Raw genomic sequence first — 14,163 nt, 5'->3', positions numbered from 1 at the left:
AGTGTTTTGCAGCGGGTGCTGACTTGTTGAACGAGAGTGGGGACAGGATAATGTGATATGTGTAGAGATGCATGTGAAATTAATCTTTGTAATAAGGCTCTTTCACATGATTCACCTCTGGGCTTCAGCGTCAGTGTCTCGTGCCTCTTTGACCGTGTCTGAGTTCAGAATAGCGTACGAGCATTTGACTATTTCTATGATGCATACTGTCTGTCCATAGTATGCAAAACTTTTCAATTATGCATGAAGTTTATTTACGTAATAATTTTAAGGCAACTTGTTTCCTCTCTTTTTAAAAGTTAAGTGAACTGATCACTTTTTGCAGTTATTAGTATTATTACAGAAATCTTGCCTGTGCTGCCTTATTTATGTATGACTGACAAATATGCCTCACATTCAATTTATTAGTTTATGTTAAAATTATAGGTTACACTTTATTTCGATGCTCCACTTTAAACATTCTACTAACTATAAGTAACTTTGCACCTTCATATCAACTAGCAGTCATTATAGTATTAGTAGACTGTCTACTTAATATCTGCTAACTCTTGTTTTAGGCTCCCCAACAGATATTCTACTGATATAAGCAACTTTGCAACTACGTGTCAACTTAATCTACTAACCCAAACCCTAACAACTAACCTTAACCTAACAGTCTACTATAGTAAGAGTTAGTTGACATGTAGCACAGTTACTTATAGTTAGTAGAATTTCTAAAGTGGACCATTGAAATAAAGTGTAACTATTATGCACAGTAATGACCCAAACATAGTATATTTTTTGTTATACATCAATTCACATCAGTTGTGGTAAACAGAAGCTCAAGCGTGTTCACTTGACGTGCGAGAACCAATGAGGTTCATTCTCGTGTTACGCAGCACGTTTGAGCTTCAGCGAGAACCAATGAGGTTCATTCTCGTGTTACGCTGCACGTTTGAGCTTCAGCGAGAACCAATGAGGTTCATTTTCGTGTTACGCAGTACGTTTGAGCTTCAGAACCAATGAGATTCATTCTCATGCATCAAGCAGGTTCGATTGGCAAATTAAAATGCTGTTAGAATGACAATGACTCTTGTTGCACTAAATGTCTGTTTAAAACTGAAGACTTTTAACTGTAGGAACATCCATCTGACATGAAGGGCCATCTAGAGAATATATGCTTCATATGCAGACTAAGAGCTCTCATGTAAACAGCAGGAATTGTCTGTGTTATAAATGGACGTGCCATTACATTTTTCCAGGCTGGAAACCCCTTTCCGGTTTTCTGAAGAAAACTCGCCACCTCATGGAAAATGAAAACCACAAAGATATTAAATTACAGCCTGTTAACTCGAGGAATTTCTCCTCTGACTGTTCCCCTGTAGAGTTTAGCTTTTGAAGCAAACACAAAAGAATAAGTCCTGTATACGGATATAATGAACAAGTATGCACAGTTCCTGTCTGATTCAGAGTCTAAATATTTTTGGGGTATAATTATCTGATTAGATATTTTAGGACACAGTATTAAAGAGCCTGAGATACTTTGCCAAAACACTTCATCAAGTGGATGTTTCCCGTGGTATATTTGGCCCCAGAATACTTTAAAATTGCATCGCATAAACGCGAATGGATTTAAAAACTTTAGTGGATTCTTTGACGGATGGGGTATTTGAAGATGTTGATGGCTGCTTCATCACTCAGATCCTATTTAGTTTAATTTATCTTTGGGGCCGATTACATGACACCATTTTCAACTAAGAACCTTTTTATTTACAACAGCGTTTTGGGGGCCTGAAAATGCAAACTTTCAAAAACGGGGTTTTGTCTCTGAGTAAACTACAAAAACCTGAATTTGTGAAACCGGTGACGTCGTGCGCATGTGTATTACATGTTTAGTCTATAGGCATGTAGTGTTTCTTTACAAAGTGACATTGCCAACTACTGGCCTGCCAGCAGAATACAGCATTTTAGTTTTTTAAGCAGATCCGTGTGAACGGAGATCATTTTGACAATGTTGTCGTCTGTAAGCAAAAAAAAACAAAGGGAAAAACTTTTACATTTTTGGTGCATTGTTGTCACGTAAACACCCTTAAATGCAAGTGAAAAGTGCTTTTGCAAATATGGATTTCTTCATGTAAAGCTGCATTTTCTGTGTTCTTGTGTACTCCTACTTTCTGCGGTGTGTATGCAGTGCTGAAGATTAAAGACTGAGCTGGATTTCTGCTGCCTTTCTTTTTATCATTTAAATCCATGTTGATATTTGTGCAGCGATTCTCGGTGATTCTCATCAGGCCGCTCCGTAATTAAAGTTTCCTTTAGCCTGCGGAAAAAAAAAAGACAAGTAATACAAACCATCCCCCTCCCTCCATACAGAAGATGCCCGTTCTTCTGTTTTATGAATAAAAATGAATGAATATTAATATTTTGCAGCCTGTGTTCCCCTGTGAACAAAGCTACCTGGAATTAATTTGTACAATTGTGCCACAGGCAGATCCACTGCTTATGCCAAGTTCAATGTTTCTTCAGTTTTGCCATTAAAAATTCTTCTTTTATGTTGTACGGAGGACCTGCTCTGCTGTGCACATCTACACCTAGTTCTCTGTCTGATCATGATGTTAGAAACAGCATCTTTAATGTCATGAGATCTTCCCAAAAACAAGACTGAATAGAATAGTAGATTATTTCTTACAATATTTTGCTCAGTATATTGTCTATTATTGTTTATATTGCGTCCCTTTATCATCTTGGAAGGAGATTATGTGGAGTTATTATGCATTTTTTAATTGATTTTTGTGTAAAATGTCTGATCTTTTTGTCAGTTAAGTTAGCTAATGAGTCAAGAAGGAGATGTTAAAAATCACAGCAATAACACTGGAAATTGAAAGTCAAGCGCAGAGCATTGTGGGATACATTATACAGTCTGCTCTGTTGTATGTTGCTCATTTTGGTAAATGGTCATCTGGGTAATATATGGTATGCAAATAGAAAATGTGCATTCTGTGCACAGGAGGCATAGTAAATACTGTAGAAATATTAGTAAGAAAACATGCTATTGCTAACATACCAAAGGAATAACAACTTTCATGAAAAAAAGTCATTTATTTGAGTTTGATTTTCATGACACTATAGGAATAATTTGAGTTTAATTTGAATGCATTGAATACGTAATTATTATGCACATATAGAAACTACAAAGTTTAGGGTTGGTGCGATTTTATAATGTTGGTAATTAAGTCTCTTCTGCTCACCAAGGCTGCATTTATTTGATCAAAAATACAGTAAAAACTGCAATATTGTGAAATATTATTACAATTTAAAACAAGTGTGTGACAAACATTCAATTGATTTAAAAAAATGACAGTAAAGACAGAAAAATATAATATATATAAAGTATAATGTATTATATAAAATGTATATAATGTAATCATATATGTTAGAATAGAGTGCCAGTAATAATTGAGCAGGTGACACTGAAGACTGAGTAATAATGATTAAAATTCAGCTTTGAATCACAAGAATAAATTACATTTCAAAATATATTCAAATAGAAAACAGCTATTTTAAATGATAATATTACTGTTTTTACTGTATTTTTGATCAAATAAATGCAGCCTTGGTGAGCAGAAGAGACTTCTTTCAAAAACGTATGGTAACATATGGGTCCAATTCTCATTATTAACTACAGTATTTGCTTCTTATAGCATGCAAAGATAATGGCTGTTTATTACTACTTATTAATGACTTATTCTGCATGACCATATTCTACATCCCTAAATCCTCCCCAATTCCTCCCCAATACCTAAAATGAACAACTACCTTACTATTAATGAGCAATAATTAGGAGTTTATTGAGGCAAAAGTCATGGTTAACAATTAGTTAACAGTGAGAATTGGACCCTAATCTAAAGTGTGACCAAAAAATTGTACCGAACCTAAACTTCTGAACACTAGTGTACATATTGTGCACTTGCAATATGCACATACACTGAAGCAATGTTCTATTATGAACATTCTGAAGAGGTTTGAGTAACTGTTTGATCAGTGTAATGGCTCCATTATAGTCTGCTGTTTGCAATATCTGGAAAACGTATAGCGCTCTAGAGAATTATGAGAAGGCAACGCATGGCCACTGTTCCCTAGAGTGCTGCTGTTGATTCCCCTGCACAAATGGCAATTAAGGGCTGTGATTCAGTGTGACGGCGTTATCAAAGATTTCTGCAGCAAAGCCCCTTCCTGAGGAGCCGAGCGGCCCCTAATGAGCTGTCAATCAAACCCCGGGGCCGAGGGAGCCAGAGGTTTTTATCTTCGCCTCATCTGCACATGTTTTTTGTCCTTCATGCTGTTCCTTCCATCCCCCAGATGAGGGATATTTTCTGCTTTCCTCATAAATATCCATATACCACCATTCTCAGTGGATTAGTTGAAGTTTTACTGTGTGAATCACTGCATATAATATGACATCATGGGGCACTTGTTTTTAAGGTGGAAACAAGGTCAGATTCACAATACTGTCTCATATAAAACAGTTATGGTTTAAATCAGAATGCTGCATGCATAGGCTATATATGTATGTATTGTGAACATAAATAATATGGGTAACACTTTCTAAACAATTCCTACAATGTAAGGTTTCATTTGTTAATATTAGTTAATGCATTATGAGTAAATATATTTGTATTAACCTTTTTTAATGTTTGGTAATAAAAGTGTTCATGTTTATGTTAGTGCACAGTGCATTGAATAATACCAACATATACTTTTGATCTAATGTTGAGATTAATATTAACAGTAGCTATTGATCATTATTTACTATGTTAACAAACAAAACCTTTTTGTAAAGTGTTACCAAAATATCTATATAAATGATTTTTTTATTATGAAATAAAACTAAAAGGCTTTCATGGCTGTAACATATTGTGAATACTGTATGTTCATTCTGTTGCTGTGTTTGTGTCTAAACAGATGATGCACAGAAAATCATATATACCAGTGGGTAAGTATTATAATAAAAATATATTATTATGTTTTGTGTTTGAAAGTGTCCTAATAAGTAATTATTCACTTCAGTCTCACTTATAAAGTCTAATATTGTTGTATCAGATACATGTCTCAAATGCTGCAATATCTTTTCTTCTTCTCTAATGTCACTCTTCTCTGTGATGTTTGAGTCTCAGTGTGTTTGAATCAGCTGGTGTTTTGTTGATTTTTAGTTGGATATATGGTAAATCTCTTCAAGTTCACACTGAGAATCAACAACAATGTTTTGATTGTAAAGAAGTGTGTTTGTGCACTTGATTTTACAGTAAATGACACCGAGCCAGTATTTTTCATTTTTCAGAGTTGGATTGAGTTGGTAACTCGTGTTTCCTCACACGTCCTCTGACAAGCTCACACAGCTGGAGTGTTTTGAAGATATTTTTCTCTCTCCCTCAGTGATTTGTAGGAGTCTGTTGTTTAACTTTCCTCTCTTGTGCGCATTAAACGTGCGTCTCGTTCGTGAGGATGCTCTGCGCTGAAATGAATGAGCACTTGCTTCACAACGACTCTCACCAAATCCAAATTCAGTTCCCTTTGGCTCACACTGGCTCTCAGTCACTCCTGAGGAAAAACAAGACGAGACGAGAGATAAAAGGAAAAGGATAAAGGATAAAATTCAATTATTCCAGAGTCCATCATCACGTAGTGTGTGAATCTGTGAGAGTGTGTGTGAAGGTTGGGCTGAATGAATCTACTCATGCATGAAATGTTTTTAATGGAGGACAAATGTGAACCTGCTAAAAAAATAAAAAAACTGCTAAAGGATGAAAAATTTAAAAATTGTGCAGTAGTTTCATGAGTTAATGGGAAGTAGGGGGATTCTGGGATGTTAGGGCAGAAGGTCAAGTATGAAATATTGTTGATATGATTTTCACGATGATTTTGCAGGCAATATGGAATTAAGCAACATTATTAATATTGAAATTAGTGAAACAATCTTTGCATTGATTGGTTGATTGATTGATTGATTTACCTGTATTTATTTATTTATTCATTCTTATTGTGAAATAAATAGTGAAATATATATAAATTATTTATTTAATAAAATATAACTAATAAACATGGAATAAAGCAACACCATTAATACTGAAAAGAATCTGTGCACATTATTCCATTTTTTTATTTAAAATGAAGTAAATAATACATTTGTAATATTTATTTATTATTTCAATTCAAATGTGTTTATTTTTTAATTGATGCAGTATCTATTTTTTATTTAAAGCACTGATGCTGGTGTTCAATACGGAAGTCAGATTTTGAATCATTCAGGGTGTGACCTTTGACCCTATATGAATGGGCATATATGGTCCAGTAACTAAAACTATTAAATATAGTTTTCATTAATGGAAATAAAGCAGGAAAAAATAAAATATAAATATAAGATGGAAAAACTTATTGTGAAGTAAAATATTTGCTTGTTTGACAAATCTCATTTTTCTGCTCACCATTCTGGTATGTAACAGAAACCCTTCACAACCCAAGCCTTCATTTTTCACATGGAATATCCTTTATCACTGTGAAATTAGTCATGTTATGGAAGTAAATCAGTGGTGAATGCCATTCTGCTTTGGATTTGGCTTTGGCTTTGACCGACACACATTCTACTCATGTCAGTCTTCGAGAATGAAAAATGACTTCTTTTTTCTGCGTGCAGAATGAATCCTGCCGTCCTGCTGAAGTCTGCCATGTTTAGAGGAGGCGCGCGGGGCCTTGGTGCATTAGAGACTCGACTTCAAGAGCTCCTCTAATGCGAAACACAGAGGCTGAGTATAAATATATAGCCCAGCACCGCATTTTGTAACATGCTTCTCCTGCCAAGACACTGAAGGCGGCAGCTAATGAGAAGCATGCTGGGAAGGGCCGAGGGAAAGACAACTTTATACGACTTATTCCCAAACAGCCTTATTAGCCAAAGCAGAGGTTGATGTTGTTCATGTGTGTATCCGACATGGGAAAAGCAGCTGCCGCCGTGTGTGAGAACGTCTACCGACAGTCTGGGCGAATATTTGGATCGGACTTTTACGATGTGCCGAACTCCATCCACCATTTTCTGACGTATTGCTGGTGCTCGGGGTTCATGAGGCTTTGCTTTGTCAGAGCTGGTGTCGTGTCTTTACTGTGGTTCAGCCACAACTACTATATCTGTCAGCGGCCCGTCAAACACGCTGAATTAACACCAGCAAGTGCCAGGCTTTGCCCAAAGTAACACATCCAGGTCACGATGCATCCTAAAATCAAAAGGGTAGTGTCAATATGTTTTATATATTTCCAGTGTGGACTATGAAACTATGAAAAAAATTTAAAAAAATAAAGCTGACATAAAATAAAATATAAATATTATATGAAAAGCTTAAATGAAAAATAAATTTAAGTAGAAGTACTAAAATTACTAGAAATAAAAAAAAAATAGAAATATTAAAAATGACAAAAGTACATAACAAAATTGCATTACACAAACTTACAATTAAAATGAAAACTGAAAATATAAAAAATAAAAGCTATAGTAATAATAGTTTAATAATAATAATGAATCTGGAATTTCTCCATGATTGTCTCATGCAGTGGACATGTGTAACTCTTAATATTTCTAAACAGGTTCCATTTTCTTTAAATGCAACATGATTCCTCATTTCTTTCTTGTTGAATCTGGGTTGAAATATGACCTGGACGTTTTCTTGACAGGTTTGGTGAGACTCGCCCAGACACAGATTCTCTCTGCCGAGTTTGTCTCAGTAATATTTTTTCTGGCAGGGTCGGGCTGAAACGTTTGGCCACGGTGGAGGGAGATTAAGTGGCTTCAGGGCGTTTCATCTTAACATTTTGAGAGACTAAAGACAGCGCCAAGAACCGTGTTTAGCATACAGAACTCTATAGTCTCGAATGTGATTCAGGTCTCTGAAGTTCTGACCCGAGGGAATTCACAGAGAGTGAGAACTGTATCATGTACCTACAGCACATCAATGGGTCATTTATAGCTTTTGCTGTTACAACACAAAGTATGATTGTACGTTTTTGCATGTACATTTTATCTTCAGTGACATTAGAATTTTTAATGTCTACCAAAAGTTCATAAAGAGATCGTAAAACGAATCCATATGAACTGAGCGGTTTACTCAAAATTTTCTGAAGAGACACGATCACTTTATAGTGATTGAATTTAGACTTTAATATTCACATGTAGATATTCATCAACTCAGTTGTGGTAAACAGAAGCTCAAGTTCACAAGTTCAAGTTCACACAAGTTCACTTGACGTGTGAAAAACAATGAGGTTCATTCTCGTGTTACACAGCACGTTTGAGCTTCTGCAAAAGGTTTTGTTTTCTCGTGTCAAGCAGGTTCGGTTGAGCTTCTGTTTGTTCGCTGATCAGTGTTTAAATGTGAATAAAAGCCTTTAAATCTCTATAAAGCGATCGAGTCTCTTCAGAAAATTTGAACTAAAGCGCTCAGTTCATATGGATTAGTTTTACGATCTCTTTATGAACTTTTTGAAGCGTCAAAGTGGTAGTTGCGTAGCTGTCAATGGAGGGACAGAAAGCTCTCAGATTTCATCAAAAAGATCTTCATTTGTGTTCCGAAGAAGAAAGAAAGTCTTACGGGTTTAGAAAGACATGAAGGTGAGTAATTAATGACAGAATTTTCATTTTTTGGTGAACTAACCCTTTCGATGTCATGTCTGTGCCAGAATGCTGTGAGTTTTTAGGGAGAAACAGAGTAATAAAACCCAGTAATAAAACTGCAGCTCTGAGTCCAACTCTTCAAGATTTCCTGTTCCTCCAGAATCTTACCCCAAAACAAGGCCACAGGCCAGCGAAGCCAACATACGGATGAAGGAAGAGAGTAAACGAAAGAAAACCTGAGAGAAAGAGTGGCAGAGCTGCACGACTGAGGTTAAGATGTAATGGGAAGTGTTAGTTTATGTTGGTGCTTGTGGTGTTGATGCATGCGGATCCTGTATGAGCTGTGCTGGTGTTTGTGATGTTGACAGGAGTGTGTGTTAATGAGGTCCAATCGATGGAAAGACAGGAAAGATTCATGAGCCACAGGGAGAAAGTGTCAGCACTAGTGTATTGCTACTAACAAAGTGCTGCAAGTTTCAGTTTCTCTCTCAAGTTTCAGTTTTTAAGACTTTTATATTTTAAAATGTAATTTATTGTTGTGATTCTTGTCATCATTACTCCAGTCTTCAGTGTCACATGATCCTTGAGAAAGCATTCTAATATGCTGATTTGACTACAGGTAAGTTGTTTTTGTTTGTTTTGTTTGTTTTTTAAAGAAGAATTATTCAGCAAATGAATTTATGAAATTATTTTTAACAAATGTAAAAAAGATTTCAAATTAAACCTGTTTATTTGAATTTCTTTTAAATTATATATATATATATATACATATATATATATATATATATATATATATATATATATATATATATATATATATATATATATATATATATATATATATATATATATATATATATATAATTATTATTATTATTATTATTCCTATTCATCAGATAACCCAGCAAGCAATAGCCATCATTTCACCATAGTCCGGCTGTGAGTAACCCACTTTATAGCCAAAATAACCTTGAATTTGGTTACATGTCGTTTTTGCCAAAATAACTTGCGAGATGTATGATATTCCATCATGTAATCAAAGTCAACAGTGATTATAAGGTGATTGGTTTCATTTCTTCACTCATTTCATTTCTTTATCTAATTGATGACTAGTCTATTCTTGGGATATGGTTTAGATGTCTATTATATTTTCATCGACAGCCCAAATTTTGCCTTGTTTTAGCCTAGACGTCTAGACTGTGTTTGGACGGCTATTAGACGTCTTTTAAACGCAAAATTGCTTGCTGGGACTCCTGAAGCAAAGTTTTTAGCATTGATATGATTTCTGCAGGATCATGTGACCTGAATGATGCTGAAGATTCAGCTTTGCAACACAACACAAGCACAATTGAAGTCATGTGATCCGCAACTAACACATTCCTAAAGCATCAACTAGTTTTAGAACTAATCAACAAGCAGATACGAACCCCCTACACACCGCACCAGAGGGGAATATGGGTTGTAAATGCCAGGGTTGTAATCACCATAGACACTGAGGAGGACAAGTCCCCTGCAAAAATTAGAAATGGCCAAATTGTCCCCCCCAATATGATATTGCTCTGCTGCACTCCATCACGCACCGCTCTGTTTGTTGTCAGGATGACTGAAAGTTTAAGAAGAGGTTTAACAGCGACTATCAAAGTCAAAATGTTTGACGTGGCCAATCAAATCAAAGAAGGTCCCTTTCAACGCTATTAGTTTTTGCAGTGAAAGAGTGCGTGGTAAGGTGTAATAGATGTAAATATTTTACAACTGTTTTACAATAGAAATGTTCAACAACTAACAGTAATATCAGTAATGCAAAATACTCAGCTATTTTCATTAAATTTCACCAGTAATGAAAACATGCTATAATTTACATGCATAACGGTATGTGACAAGACAAGAAACGTTTGAGTTTTTGACATATTAGACATACGAATAAGAGTGGATGTGTGCAATTTTTAAAATAACATATTTGCAAAGAGTTTAAATTGATTACTTCATAACTAAGACCTGGAACAGTTGTTATTCATTTTTCTTTATTCCCTGAAATCCCTTTAATCATTTAATTCATTTAAAATCAATAACACCCCCCAAAAATAATAAAAATAATAATAAATGTGCATCCAGTTGTTAGATTAATGAATTTTCATTTAACGTTCAAAGTGAACCTTGAAGGGCCCTGAAGTTCATTCTGGGGGTTCACAGTGGAGTCACAGGAATATGTTTCATAATGAAATGTATCAAAGGGCCTCCAGATCAATAGAGTTCGGCTCTCAGCGACCGCAGGCTCATTTTACATTAACCAATACTCTCAATGTACATGTTAGCTTCTCTTTTAAGAAAATGAGAATAAAATGGGCCAGTATTAATTTCAGATGAATGCGATTTTATTTTAGTATTATATAGTTAAAGTCTGTAGCACTTTACAATGAAGTTCAGTTTGCTAATGTTAATGTTAACTTAAATTTCAGCATTTAATAATACATGACTAAAATCAAATGTGACCCTGAATCACAAAACCAGTCACAAGTAGCACGGGTACTTGGGTACATGGGTAAAAATTATCGATTTCTTTTTTATGCCAAAAATCATTAGGGTATTAAGTATAGATCATGTTCCATGAAGATATTTTGTAAATTTCCTACCGTAAATGGATGTAGCACAATCGCGAACATAAATGGACATATTCCAGATTTTCAATAGTATTGTCAAATATTGTCCTATCCTAACAAACCATACATCAATGGAAATATTATTTATTCAGCTTTCAGATGATGTATAAATCTCAATTTAAAAAAAATTACCCATGTGACTGGTTTTGTGGTCCAGGGTCACAAATGTTGTTGTTTTTAACATTATTTAATTGGCCTGTACTAACATGAACAAACAATGAACAGTTGTGTTTTTTATTAGTTTTAGTTATTTTAGTTCTGTTAATATTTTATTTTATCAATGACTCTGCAGGCAGTGTTTGTGCACAAAGTTCCCTTGCGAAACTGATTTGGGACAGACTTCTGAGGCAGCGTAACTGTTTAATGATCTAAAGCAAAATAGAGCGCGCTTTGATGAGAACTAAACAAATATTTAATTACTAAAGTAGTCATTTCTCGCTACAAATGACATCAGAAGTGGAAAACGTTGGTCAAACACTTACATTTAGATACAAACCTTTGACCACCAACCACAACTTTCAGACGTCACCTTTCTTTTTCTAGCTCAACTGTCACGGAATGGAACGCATAGGATTGTGGGATATCAAAGGCAGCGAACAATACATCTATGCTGTATTCAAAAATCGATCATGAAGCTAACATTGAACTGAGCAGGCCTTGATGCCTTTTTTCCGAAGGCAGCATTTTTAAGTTTTAGGATGCAGCCAATGAGTGGTGGGACACTAGAACAAAGGGAACAGATAACTGAAGAGAAACAAACCAAAAGACCATGAAAATGAAACAGAACACACAGAATATGACAACCTCATTCATGGAAATTTTTTTTGTGCAAATGTTTTAGTTGGAAGTTCATTAACATTTTTAAAAAAAAATGTACATACAAAAATAACAATCCCATAATGTTTGCGAAATGAAATGTTCCCATGATGTTCTCATAACCAAGAACCAGAACTGACCTGTAGTCAATCATTTTATCCTTTAAAACTGAAAAAAAAAATGATTCACACCTTAAAATATCTTGAAAGTTTCTCTACTCCCTTGCCTCATTTAGTATACGCGGTTCTATGAATATGCAAATGAGCCCCGCCTCCACTCACTCACTCCAGCTCAGAGATCCACTCGTTGACGATCACATGTTGATCTGATTGGCTACAAGGTAGTTTGTGACGTCAGAAACACCAGCGATTTCAAAGCGTGTTTTTTGAGACTGTCTTTGGTTCACTGCAGTTTTAAGGAGAAAATACTCAGCAATGGTGTCGACTTATGGATTTGCACATGGTTTGTCTTAAAGCATATTAAAAACAACACATAGTCACATAAACAACATTAAAACCTTGATTTTCACCACATTCAGAAATAACCAGGGTGCGACTGTGTGTGTGCGTGCGTGCGTGCGTGCGTGTGTGTGTGTGTGTTTGTACCAGTACTGTACCAGACAGCACCATAGTGTTGGCCCAGATCCGGGCCACATCTGGTGCATGTGGATTCAACCAGTCCCAGATGTGGGCCAGATGTGGGCCGGATCTGGGCCAACACTATGGTGCTGTCTGGGGTAGGGGCAGCACAGCCTCTTCAGTGAGATCCAGGGTTTAAACATGAAGTGAAAATCTATTTCATAAAACATGTCAATAATCTTCTTGTGAACAATTCATCTATGTTTCTTTTTTTTTTAAATCGTTTTGACCTCAATAATCAAAATGTCAAAACTGCACCATTACGCTGGTTTCTTCATTGACTGGCATTCAAATGCAGATGTGTATTTTGATGAGAAAAGACTGGGCTGATGATTATTCTGCTTGGAGAAATGTTTATCTCACCTGAATACATGGATACTTTTCAAAGGCAGTCAATAGAGAAAGATGTCATTTTCAATCCTCTGTTATCAACCATCCTCACAGTAATTATTCACAATGGGATGTTTGTGTGTGTGTAACTAAAATGATGGCAGAAACACGCAAGGCATCTACAGTACGCCACATGCAGACCCTGGAGAACAGTGGATTCCTCATTATTTATCAGATATTTTTCTTAATCATAAAGTGTTGGCCCATTTTTGACCTGCCAATGATGCTGTAAACAACTTTTAGCGGTCACATTTGTTTATTCCTTCGAGATACCGGAATGTTTAAGCACTAACTAGAGAAGAATAGTGTTGGTGGTATAGCAGCTGAAGTTCTTCACTGCTTTTATTTATTTATGTATTTGTTCAGCCACAACCATACGCTCTCCAATAAATATGCGTGTGTTGTGAAAGCAGAAGCAGTGGGTTTGGCTCTTGATTCTTATAAACCACCAACTTGGCTACTGAGTAGTGTAGTGCTACTAAAAATTTCAAGGCAATGCTATTAACTTCACTGCATGATCACTTTTGCTGAACACTTTTGCTGCTATTATTCATTTTAGACTGTAATTACAGAAATGATAGATGTAATTATAGAAATTAATTACAGCTGTAATTATATGCAGGTATTTTTAAAAATATAAGTACAATGTAAAAACACGTTTTGTATTGCATTGTATCAAATTATTAATTTAAATGTTAGTACATAGTTAAAGACACCTAATATAAAGTGGGACCGCATTATTAACTGGTTATTAACTCTCTCTTTCTCTCTCTCTCTCTCTCTCTCTCTCTCTCTCTCTCTCTCTCTCTCTCTCTCTCTCTTTCTCTCTCTCTCTCTCTCAGTTTGTAGCATTGGAAATTGAGTCAGATCATGAACTGATTAAAAATATAGTTCATTAATTCAAGCCATAAATACACCATAAAATTATAATAATTTATAATAATTTAATAATTTAAATAAACATTTATTTTACTATATCAAACAAATAAAACAAAAAGAGTTAAAGTGTGCCATATTATATGGAAAA

This window comes from Squalius cephalus, assembly GCF_949319135.1.
Source record: "Squalius cephalus genome assembly, chromosome: 15".
Lineage (NCBI taxonomy): Eukaryota > Metazoa > Chordata > Actinopteri > Cypriniformes > Leuciscidae > Squalius > Squalius cephalus.
This window is presented reverse-complemented; position numbering follows the sequence as displayed.